General features: G+C 40.7%; 1 long non-coding RNA gene across 1 annotated transcript; it reads left to right on the forward strand.

Moving 5' to 3' along the window:
- Nucleotides 1-1,141: 1,141 nt before the first annotated feature.
- LOC311007215 lies at nucleotides 1,142-11,408 on the forward strand. Its single transcript, XR_014596410.1, has 3 exons — nucleotides 1,142-1,219; nucleotides 5,022-5,134; nucleotides 10,209-11,408. It is a non-coding gene; the product is annotated as an uncharacterized lncRNA (long non-coding RNA).
- Nucleotides 11,409-11,713: the final 305 nt, after the last annotated feature.

Consider the following 11,713-nt stretch of genomic DNA (forward strand, 5'->3'; position numbering starts at 1 on the left):
CTCTAAATTTGAGTGGGAAATTATGTTGATCATGATTCACTGATGTAATTTTGAAAACATTGTTATCTATGGCACAGAAATTAAAGGTTCAATATGGATAATTCTTATTTAAAACTATATTTAAAAAAAATTATACATCCACGGGGCATTTAGAGGGGTGCAGATTACAAGTTTATTAGATCAGATAGGCTTTATTATTAGACTCCATGTCCATACAAATACATACAAATTTGTCATGTCATACCAGTGTTTCCACATAGCTGACTGGTATCTCACAGCACTGAGACCAGGATCAGACAACATCATTAAGACATAATTGTGTGTCTCATTCAGTCGACAGATTATACATCAATTTCCACATGACATTTTACTGCATGCATTTACTGGCACTTGACAAAACAACTCACTCCACTGCACCACCTTTATTTAGTAGCCTATGTCTTTTGGATTTTATTGCAAATAGTGAAAAGTTATTTACTCCACTGACAAAACACAATTGAGTAATGAGCAGGGTAACAGTCAGATTCACAGAAGGTAGTCACGATCAAAATACATTACAATAATACACAATTTCACATTGAATATTATAATAATATAGCGATGTTAATGTGGCTCTTTTCATATATTAATTAAATAAATTAAATTAGATTGCTCTTGTGTATTTTTTCCACCACACTCATCACCATGATTTCAGAGCTGTGTGGCAACCAGAGAATTCACCTGAAGGCCATGCCAAACATCTTACAATAAAACCTTGAATAAAGTAAATCTAATTTTATTCGCTACAAATGTGTCATTGCTAATGCCAAATGACTTTTTGAGTACGTATAGCCTATTCATTTCCATCACTTCAGTTTTGGTTAGCAGTTATTGTGACTGACAGCAAGCACTAAGATAGTCAGATGATCATTATTCTGAATTTTAAGGTAAACATTGATGCCCTTATAATAAAAGGTGATACTGGAATTATGATGTTTTTTATAGCTGTAGGTAAAAATGTAACCAAAAGAAACAGTGAGCTGGAGTAAGAGGTGACGGACACGTTATGGTTATAATATGAAGAAACTTTTATTTTGGAGTCCCCGCGATCTGCCATTTCTTTACTTCCTGTGAACTCCGGGTTGTATTCAGAGGTTTCCGTCGTGGGTTGACGACAAGACTTTGTTTCAAAACCACGCGTGGTGCCAACAAGGGAGACTAATCGACTGTACATTGTTTGGTAAGTCTACCTCCGTCTGTCTCGTCCTTTTTTTTCTATCATGGCGGAGAATGAACCTCTCTAGGAAGTCGACAAGCAGCGACACAGCGATGGGTGCAGATGTTCAGTGGCTGGACCGGGGACTCTGCGAATTTACAGTTTAACTGCTGGTGTTGTTTTGGTATCTATGCTGCCGAGATTTTTTAAATTAAAGTGAGTTGAGTGGTCGAGGTCGAGTACTATCAGTCTGTTTTACTGATGGAGCAAAGAGAAATGTGAAAATTCGGAGGGTTTTTATTCTGAAATGCTACATCAGATTGACCCTATGGATTGATTTTTTAGCTGAGTACTATCAGTCTGAAGCAACTTTACTGCAACTTTTCCATGTCCACGATGTAGACATCACAAAGTCAGCAAAATCATGTAAGGGAGAAATTGTGAGGAATTGGGAAAAGTGAACACTTCACTCACAATTAGCCAAATTGAGTTTTAGTGGGGTATGATTTAGTTGTTATTTTTCTGTCTTTATACCATGATTTGAATTTGAAAACAAATTAAATGTTATACATCCACCTCCAGTCATTCTACCGCCTTCATTTTTGTGACGAGCCCTAATACATGTGCATGTGTGTACGTGTGTTTCTCTCTCTCTGTGCTTTTTTTTGTTTTCTTGTGAAGCCACCAATCTTGTTTTTTTATGCCTCTGTTTTTGCTCACAGCCTGTGTGCGTTTTCCAAGTCAGTTTCCTGTGATGTGTCTTATTGTGGTGCACTAAACCATAATAGGCTCACTACCAAAGACGGTCTACTGCCCCCTGCGGCCGGAGGCATTGCTGGCACTGATGGTTGAGAGTCTGCAATCTGATTGGTCAATAAGACATTTAGAACGTGCTTTTTTTTTTTTTTGTTTATATTATACGCCAGGGGGAATTTATAAGTTTACAACAAAATGTTCAAGTTTTCACATATATTGATAGTCTTAATCGCTTTCTGGTTGTTTGAAAATTTGATGGAGGTTATGTATTGCTTGAGCTCACTGTTAAAAGCAGTAAAGGAAGGTTTTTTTTTAATGAACTTACATTTGTGAATATGAAATTTTGCCATTAAAATAATAAGGTTGATAATAAAAGTTATGTTAGCTTTTTCCTTGTTTTTTTTTCAGGCCAGGGAGCCCAAACAGAACATTCCTCCAAAACAAAATAAAATCACCATCAACATTGATAGCAACAAAATTACATTTTACATTTAGAACGTGCTCAAATCAGCATTATACAACAGTTAGTTCCGACCGGTCCCAACCGAGCAATTTGATTGGACAACGAGACGTTCCATAGTGCTGATATACAGTATAACAGCACTGGGACTTTTCACAGACATAATCACTCCGCTGTTCAGCTGGACAGGAGCTAAGTCAGAGCCAGGCTCCCCATACAGGAGCTGCCCCATCTCTCTGCTGCTGCTGCTGCTGCTGCTGCTGCTGCTGCTGCTGTTAACTTACAGTTATAAACGGACCTGAACATTAAAACCTGGACCTAGGCTGACCTGGTCCGTCTAATTGGAGATAAATCTCTACTAAACCCGGCTGGAAAAAAAATCGCCGCGGGGGCAACTACGTTTTGACGGTGATGTGTTTTGATATTAGCATTAGCTGTTGTTAGCCACGTAGCTCAGCTACTTAGCTTCAGCAGTGTTTATATTGATTACATAGATGATAAACAAATGTAATACGGTATCGATAACGTCTCTGTGTCTTCACGCTGGTCCTGTTGCTGCGGTGCTGATCAGACACGGGCTCAGAACCAGAACCAGCACTGGAAGCAGCTCGGTGGAGAAGCTTGTAGCTCGTAGCAAGCTAGTATGAAATGTTTATGTGTTGCCTGGCAACAGCCTTGTCTCCCTTCCAGTTGCGGAACTATTTCTGTTGGCGGAGCCAAATAAATGATTAAATAAACAAACAAATCATAATCTCTTGTAGTTTATTACTGTTCTAAAAATGCGCTCGTAGCACTGTTGTATAAAAGCAATATCACACTCGAGGTCGTGCTGTTGTACTGTATATCAGCACGGTGTGATTATCTGCGGCACTCGGCCTGCGGCCTCGTGCCTACGACCGAATCACAGCCGTGCTGATATACAGTACAACAGCACTCCCTCTCGTGTGATATTGCTTAATTACAGCACGGCTGACTCATCACTGAAAATATTACTTCGCCATGTCATGTTGTTTACACATCTCCATGGCAACATGGATTTTTCCCCCTTTTATTTTCAGAAACGTCATTTATTACTCGTGAAAATATATCACAAACTACATTGACCTCCTGTAGGTTGTTCCTGACAGCTGCCAAAGTCACATTTATAGAACAATTATTTTATTTTATTTTTTGTTATTGTAAACTTCCCCGTTACAGCCGAGAGGATTGTCTCCCTCCCATGTGTGTAACGTTACAAAGTCGGAGAGACACGAGTTGTGATCGCGGTGAATATGTTTTTTTAAAATATGGCCTGGAGCTGAATATTTCATTGGATAAAACGGAGGTGATTACCTGTATGTTTCTCTCTCTCCCTCTCTCTCGCTTGCGCCTTTTGGGCTTTTAAATAGTCTGGAGTAATCGTTTGGCTTTCTCTATCAGCTGTGTCGGCGACACGGCGCTATAACTTCATTTACATGCAGAGTTTGCGGTTGTAGAAGCTACATCTGTGAAATGAAAAAAACGGCATCTTTGTTATAAACTTGGGCGAGTTTGTGCAGTGTTGATTTAGTTCGGGAAAGTCCGAGACCGCGTTAAAACATGAACGTCAGCTCAGAGTTCACTCATCTGGGACTAGAAAATCATTTCTGTTGCTAGGTCGTTACTAAGGTTCGGACTATTTGCTGTAGAGGTGAACTAGGTTCCATTACACATAGGAGTCTACTGACGTGACTGATTGTGTTTCAGTTATTAGTCAAACCCCAGAGCGATAGATATAACACCCCAATTATTTCCATGGAAACGGGAAGCACACTCGCAAAAAACTTTAAATTTTGTGAGCAAAACGTCCATCAACATGAATATTTATTTAATTATACGCTTTATTTTGTTGGTAATTGTTGTATAATCGCAATATTACCCGAGAGGGTGTGCTTAAACGTAATTTGAGCACTTCGGTGATGCTTGCGGACCTCGGCGCTTACCGTCGTGCTCAAATGACGTTAAAGCACACCCTCTCGGGTAATATTGCTTAATTAATGCCCATTTAATTAAAGCAAAACTAAAAAAAATGTTTGATGTGGGTTTGTGTGAGGTATTTATCTATTGTCCATGTATTACCTGCAGTAAGTTGAGATCAGCCAGCTGCCATCTGAGAGCCCAGATGGGAGAACTGGCACTGGAGCCAGTCAGTGTACTTCTGTGGACAGGGTCATCTCCAAAACAGTCTTTTCAGTCTCACCCCACCCCATCTTTTTTCACGCTTAATTCAGAATGTTTTCACTTCTTTATCCTACTGTTAAACAGCTATTTCATGTGGAACTACATTTTTCACTCTTTGAACTACTGTATTCCTACACGCAAGTGCACCTATTCTTAATTCTGCCAGACTCGAATTAATAGCACAAATGACCATCACAACTGAAATCTTGACTCATATCGCGATCCCATTATCTGACAAAATAGCAACATATTTTATGGCTAATTGGCTTGTTTGGAAGCACACATTTAGTGTCCATCGTCTCCCACACAGTGTATGAAGGAATAAGATAACTGCTGTTCTCAGTCTTTTATGAATGCTGTGGAAACAATACATGGAATAATTGACAAATATTAAAATTGTGTTTCATTCAGGGCTACGTTAAACCAGCAGAATCACTGATTGGATGGATATCTAAGACGTCAGTACAAAATGTGGCCCTGAGATGTTGGAGCAAGTCACAGCTGAGCTGATCATGTTTTCCAAGGTGAGTTGCAAATCCAACATCATGAGACATAACTCCTAAAGGATCAGGTTATGGGGGGTACACACTACAGGGTTCTTCAAACCTTCACACTTAAAGCAGAAGTGAGTGATCCGGTCGTTTTCGCTAATGCTGCGTTCCAGGCAGGCTTTTGAAATCGTAAATTACAGCTTCAAGTCACAACTTACGACTTTGTAGCGTTCCAGGCAACCCACTCGTGTTTTTCCGACCTGTTTTACCGGTGAAAGTCACTATAACGGCCACTCGTAACTTCCGACCGGTGAACTCGTACCAGATCGAACTGGTACCACTTCACGGTCGGAAAAATACGAGTTTCCTTGAACGCACCATAACAGTCCTCGTCGCTACGTCACCACATTCACGGCGTCCCTTGGCTGCACACACAGCCCTGCATGCCGTTCTCTCTCCTCATTGGATAAAAACTGTAGGATACGATAAATGTTTTCTCTTCGGCTCAGAGCAGAGCAGAGGGACTGAGAGACCCGTGTTTCAGTCCAAACACTCTATGTAAGTGATTGCTGTCAGAAGATATAACTATTTAAGACTTATATTAACACAAATATATCACTCACTTCTGCTTTAATGATGACAAAAGACAGATCGCACAAGATCTCTCTCTTCTGATCTTATAGTGTGTGGTGTGCACTACAGAGCGGTTCTTCAGCAGAGTATCAGGTTCTTCATCCTCAATATTCCATATCTCACGTGGTCAAACGTGACTTCGGTGTAAACAAACATGGTGGACCAAAGCCTATTACTGGCAGGAAAAAAAAAAAATTGGCCCGATTAACCTGTAGTTTGTACCCCGCTTTAGGTCTGACGAGGTATATCTTGCTTTTAATGTGTGCAATTACAGTGGCCAAGAGAGGAAGGTATGGAGCTAAAACACTGCCATCAAGCAAAACTGAAAGAAAAAATGTTGAAAGCTTGAAACCCCGTGTTTGAAAGTGTACAAAAGATTTGTATGTGTAAATAGTGTTTTGAAAGGCTGAAATAAGATTTCAAATCTCTGAAAACATTATTTTGTATTTAAATTTTCACATCAAATCTCTGCAGCGTTTCTTTGTTTTTTTCTTTCACTTTTTTACAACTACAGCATTTCAACAGTTTCAACAACACACTTTCAGAGTTCAAAATTTGGCACTATTCTCCCAGTATAATTTTGTTATCCAGTTTTGAAACCTTGTAATTGGAGATATGAAAACTGATTTAGAAAAAAGTGTTGACATGTTCAGGGATGCAAACAGCGCGCCGAAAAGCGAAACTCACTTTTTTCATGGCCAATTAGGTGACTTGTGTGAATCGTTCAGATCCGAAGAGTTTTTGTTTTTGGGAGGGGGGGGGGGGGGGTCTCAGCGTCTCAGCGTCTCAGCTGGGGTCAGTAAAAATGTTTTTCTAACAGGCTGACAGTGACAATCACGTGAAACTGAGGCGAACTCATTCATGGTTGTCTCTGATTATACTGATAACAGCCTACCTCCAATGTTGACGCGCGACATGCACGCTCATTAAAGCGGCGCGTATCCGCGTGCAGTCGGTGTGACGGCGACGCAGTTTCCCCCCCCCCCGTGCATGTCCGTGGAGCTGTGCGCCGCGGACATGCACAGTTCCCTACGTTGCTGTGTCAGGCAGGTGTTTCCACGGAGCTCTGCCCCGTTTCAGAGGTGAAGGAAACCCTAAGACGTTGCCTCCGCGATGTAGAATGTGTTCAATTAAAGTGAAACTAACACATTATATAGGCCTATATGTCCATTACACACTGAATGAAATATCCCATGTCTTTATTTATTCAGTTTATTTTAATAGTAATAATTATGACTAACATTCAGTGAAGACCTAAAAATCAGTATCTCCAAAATTGAAATATTGCAAAGGATTTTTTTTTTTAAAGCATTTTTAATATAGAAATGTTGGCCTTCTGAAAACTATGTCCATCTATCCACCTTTTTCCGAACGTCAAAAACTTAAGCCTGTTTTGCCGGTTTTGCTCTTCCGGTGGAATTTTATGTTTACGTTTCCATGGTTTCGGTAGTCGCGGTAAATGCATGGATTTCTTTTTTTTTTTTTTTTTTTTTTCAATGAAAATCTGTAAAACGCATGGATCATCAAACCAGCTTTTAACAATGAATATCACACAAATTGACATCCGTGTTAAAAGCCAGCGTTAAGGGGCCGTGTCCACCGGACGCGCTTTCAGCTCTGACAGCGCTCTCAGCGCTGCTTTCCCAGCGCTTAGCGCTCTCTCTCTCCCTCGTCAGAACGCTGCTGTTGCTAGGTTACAAAACGAGTCCTCTGACACTTCCGTGTTCCTGCCTTGTTTAATGTAAACACTACAACGAGTGTCAGAAAGTCACAACAGCATTAGCAGCAGCTTTTGACATGGACCCTGAGGTCGGCCTACCTTCAACACAAGTGATGGTCATGATATAAACCGAGCCACGTCTCCGGTTGTGTTGCTGTCGGTAACGTAAGTCCCGCCCCTTCTTGATTCTGATTGGTCAGTGCGGGGAAAAGTGACATTGACGAGCGTAGCGCTGTTCTAAAAGTTGAACAGATTTCAACTCGAAGCGCTCTGAGCGTCGCGACAAAAAGAAGCAAGCGCCCCGGGCGTTTTACCGCCGAGGGCGCTGAGCGCTGTGAGCGCCCAACTCAATAGGGTTTGAATGTAAAATAGACGCCCAGAGCGCTGAAAACGCGTCTGGTGGACACAGCCACTAATAGATCCATGCGTTTACCGCAACTATGACAACGACTGAAAACCATGGAAACGTAAACGTAAAATTCCAACAAACCGGCAAACCGGAATTCCTCTCTTTTTTGGTCCTGACCTGTTTGCATCCCTGCATGTTGAAACCTGAGTTTTGAAAGGGTGAATCTCTGATTTGAAAATTTAGAAGGAGTAAATAGTGTTTTGAAAGGCTGAAATAAAAATTCAAATCTCTGAAAACATTATTTTGTATTTGAAAATTCATTCCAAATCTTTGTCTTTTTCTTTTACTTCTGTACAACTATGTGAAAAAGTTTTGAAACTCTGACAGAAGGCGGGGTTTAGTAACAACCTTCTCAGCCTATTGGTTGCTGAATAAGCTGACATATCATCCTGTCGATCGGCCACACGAGACTGACAGACTGCTCCACCAATGCAGTGACAGAGCAGAAACGCGCTCACTCACATCCCCCGCTGTCGCGAAGCCAGATCATTGATTGCTGCCGTAGTACAGTGGGTAGAGCGGTTGCCTGATCTGGGATCGAATGTAGGAAGGGGTGCACATTGACAGTTTTTTGTCTTGTATATCAGCCCACTGTACATTATTAGCTGGCCGGGGACACACCGGAGAAGCCCCCCTTTGTAGCGGTAGGTAGCGGGCTTCCGCACCCGTTACACAGTGCGGGCTTGGGTCACTCAGCTCGCTCTGCCGTCTTTTTTTTTTTTTTTGTCACCAATGTAACGTATGGTAACTAAATACTTAGGAAATAAAGGAGTAGTAGCCTAATTTAAAACAGGAGAGCACTGTGTGGGTGAGAGGCTGAAACAGTCTGCCTCGGCTGCTCACCGCCTACCGCTACAGAGGGGGGCCTCTCCATGGGGGACACGGACACATTATTAGCCGGCCGGGGACACACCGGTGGGCTGATATACAAGACAAAAAACTGTCAATGTGCGACCCTTCCTGGATTCGATCCCAGCTCACCTGCGTGGCAGCAGGCAACTGCTCTACCCACTGTACTACGGCAACAATCAATATCTGGATTCACGACAGCGGGGGACGTGAGCGAGCGCGTTTCTGCTCTGTCACTGCATTGGTGGAGCAGTCTGTCAGTCTTGTGTGGCCGATCGACAGGACGATATGTCATTGGACTATAAGCTTATTCAGCAACCAATAGGCTGAGAAGGTTGTTACTAAATCCCGCCTTCTGTCTTCAGAGTTTCAAAACTTTTTCACAGAGTTTCAAAACTTAGTTTCAGTGAGAACACTACCAAATTTGAAACTCTGAAAGTGTGTTGTTGAAACACTGTAAAAACAGTGCTGTAGTTGTACAGAAGTAAAAGAAAAAGACAAAGATTTGGAATTAATTTTCAAATACAAAATAATGTTTTCAGAGATTTTTATTTTTATTTCAGCCTTTCAAAACACTATTTACTCCTTCAAAATGTTCAAATCAGTGATTCACCCTTTCAAAACTCAGGTTTCAACATGTCAACACTTTTTTCTAAATATATTCACACCAGTTTTCAGATCTCCATTTACAAGGTTTCAAAACTGGATAACAAAATTATACTGGGAGAATAGTGCCAAATTTTGAACTCTGAAAGTGTGTTGTTGAAACACTGTAAAAACATTGCTGTAGTTGTAAAGAAGTGAAAGGGAAAAAAACAAAGAAACGCTGCAGAGATTTGAAATGAAAATTCAAATACAAAATAATGTTTTCAGAGATTTGAAATCTTATTTCAGCCTTTCAAAACACTATTTACACATACAAATCTTTTGTACGCTTTCAAACACGGGGTTTCAAGCTTTCAACATTTTTTCTTTCAGTTTTGCTTGATGGCAGTGTTTTAGCTCCATAGCAAGGGAGCTAGAAATCTCAGCACCTGTGAGGAAAGCCATATTTTCTGATTTTTCACAATTTTTATTTGTATGATCCAGTTTCCATTCTTGAAATAGTAACATTGAGCTTTGTATTTATACCTTTTCACAATAAGCACATACAGGTGCACACATTTTCCCATCAACTTTGTTTTTAAATAACTCAAACTTTGCAAAGTAGTGGAGGTATGGTCCTGCTCTACACACAATAGTTATAAATAAGCCCTTCAAGGCCCAACACAATGATTGATGTCATGTTTTTTGTTGTTGCTGTTTTTTAGTAGTCCAAATATCCAAGTACACTAACAATAAGACACATAATTATAGAAATCCTCTCTATTACTCTGAGCTATGTGGCATTACAGTCAGATGAATGGGATGCTAACATATTTACATTGAGCATAACTTATGTCTCAGATATAATATGTATCATATAGGCTATACATTTCCCCTCTACCTACATACAGAAAAGGCCAGCAGATCCAGAAGATCACTGAGGATGGACAACAAGGACAGTCAAAAAAATGAAGTTTGGTTCCCAACGCCACAGCTGCAGGAAGAGGAGCAGCAACTTCTCACCACTGGTACCAGAATCAGTCCTGAGTCTAAAAGTGAGCCATTTTCCTTCCAGAAAAATACCTTTGAAAAAGGATTAGCTCTATCCAGCGTGGAAGTCCCACTGTTTGAAGAACAGACAGACAGAAGAAATCGGTCTGATCTAAAAAGGAAACAGGAAAAAAGCTTTCTTTCAACAAGAGAATGTGTCACTAAACGGCACAGACCAGAAGAGGCTGAACAGGAAGAAGCAAATGCTCTGTCTCATCCCTCCAATGTGTCTACCAGTCAAACAGTGGAGGATGATTTCAACTACATGTGTCCTTTAGACTCAGATGAACCCACAGATTCAGAAAATGATGACAATAGTGATGACTTCAAAAATCCAACAATTTCTGACATCCACAGTGACCCAGAATCAAGTTGTGTGGGCACACATGAAATTGCTGGGAGTAAAGAGAAGAGAGAGGTTTCAAGGCCATGTTTGTATGTGCCATACAAATTTGACATGGAGGAAGAAGAAATGGAAACGGAGAACAACATGTGGAAGTTACGTTCAAACCGTGTACAACAAATCCTTTTCTCACTCGACAGGTACGGCACATTCAACATATCAAGAAGATTAGGCCTATATAATGTTGGATTTGGCCCAAAGCAAAACTTCAGTATTCACTCTTTGGGTAATTCCATGTTGCTTGAAATTGCTAAATTTGCTGTGGCAATGAATTCATCCCAGGAAGAGTTCATCATGGAAATTCTTGAGTACAACTTTGACTTTGGCCATTGGAGTGAAGACCAGAGGAAAAGTTTTGCATCTGAGCTCATGAACAGGGTAAGAAAGCTCAAAAATTGTGAAGATGCAGTCAAACTTTCAAAAGAGGCTTTTGAACTTCCTGCTCTTGTTTTGTCAGTCACCATGGCCAATCAGAGCATGGGCAGTGTCAACCCTGAATACAGCTGTACGTCTAGTGCAACAGAGTGTGATGTTGCTCCCACATGTTCTTCTGATCCACATGCTGAAACTAAAGAACACAGAGTGGACCTCTATCCCTTCTGCAAGGACATTGGTCTCAAGCTCAATATAATCTCCAGTCAAGAAAATAAAAAACTTGACATCAACAAATTGACCAATGGAGCAATGACTGAAGTGACAAACTTTGCAGAAAAGCTTTGTGGAACATTTGATCAGATTTGTCTGGATATCCTCAGACATAACTTTGATCTTGATCAACCAAATGGAGATTCTGACCTTGCTAAAATGATTCTCGCACAAATTCCTGTTATACTGGAACAAAGACGTATAGTAACCTTTATATCAGCCTCCAAGAAAAAGCACACAATAAGAGATTTCTTAGCCATGGCGGCAATGGATTGTCCCAAAAACCCAAATTTAGATGAACACAATCACAAAAATCTG

Source organism: Trachurus trachurus, assembly GCF_905171665.1.
Source record: "Trachurus trachurus genome assembly, chromosome: 24".
Classification (NCBI taxonomy): domain Eukaryota; kingdom Metazoa; phylum Chordata; class Actinopteri; order Carangiformes; family Carangidae; genus Trachurus; species Trachurus trachurus.